The sequence below is a fragment of the Apteryx rowi genome, unplaced genomic scaffold (assembly GCF_003343035.1).
Source record: "Apteryx rowi isolate R43461 unplaced genomic scaffold, aptRow1 scaffold_1935, whole genome shotgun sequence".
Taxonomy (NCBI): Eukaryota; Metazoa; Chordata; class Aves; order Apterygiformes; family Apterygidae; genus Apteryx; species Apteryx rowi.
This window is the reverse complement of record NW_020448236.1, coordinates 6753-7847: the sequence shown is the minus strand read 5'-3', so window position 1 is coordinate 7847 and position 1095 is coordinate 6753.

The following is a 1095-nucleotide window of genomic DNA, read 5'->3' as shown; positions in this document are numbered from 1 at the left end:
CAACGCAGTGAGGCTGCAGCGGGGCCGCAGTGGGGCCGCTGTGGGGCTGCAGTGGAGCCATGCAGTGCCGCTGCAGTGGGGCAGCGCCGTGGGGCTGCAGTGGGGCAGTGCAGGGCCCCACCGTGGGGCAGCGCCGTGGGGCTGCAGTGGGGCAGCGCAGGGCCCCGCCGTGGGGCAGCGCCGTGGGGTTCACACACAACCGGCGGCCGCTGCACCCACCCGGGAGGAGGGGGGGTCTCGTGCCCCCCCCCCAAGGCCGCAGTGTCCCGGACGCCTGGGCCCCTTCCCCCCTCCCCACCCCCCCCCCCCGTGGGGCCGGGGGAGGGGCGGCTCTGCAGCAGGGGGAGGGGCGGCTCCATGTGACCCCCCGGTGTTTTCCAGACGCCGAGGCAGAGCCGCGGAGGAGAGAGGCAAGAGCGGGGCTCCGGCTCCTTCCTCCATCCCTCATCCCTCCGTCCCTCCATCCCTCCGTCCCTCCATCCCTCCTTCCCTCCATCCTTCATCCCTCCTTCCTCCATCCCTCCTTCCTCCATCCCTCCTTCCCTCCATCCCTCATCCCTCATTCCTCCCTCCTCCATCCCTCTTTCCTTCATCCCTCCATCTGTCATCCCACCTTCCTCCATCCCACCTTCCTCCATCCCACCTTCCTCCATCCCTTCCTCCTCCATCCTTCTATCCCTCATCCCTCCATCCCTCTGTCTCCATCCCTCCGTCCTCCTTCTCCCCCCTCCGCCTTAGCTCCCGTCCCTCCATCCTCTCCGCTCCGCACCCCTCCGCCCCATCCCCTCTTCCTCGCCCCTCTCTCCGTCCCTCCTTCCAGCCCTCCCTCTCTCCTTCCCCCCATCCCTCCTTGCACCCATCCCGGCCACTGCTCCCTTCTTCCTTCCCCCCCCCCACTCGTCTCTCTGTTCCTCCATCCCTTCCTCCCGCTTTCCGTCCTGCTCTGCATCCCTCCCTTGCTCTCTCCATCCCTCCATCCCTCCTTCTATCCATCCCTCCATCCCTCCTTCTATCCATCCCTCCATCTCTCCTTCTATCTGTCCCTCCATCCCTCCTTCTTTCCATCTCTCCTTCTATCCACCCCTCTATCACTCC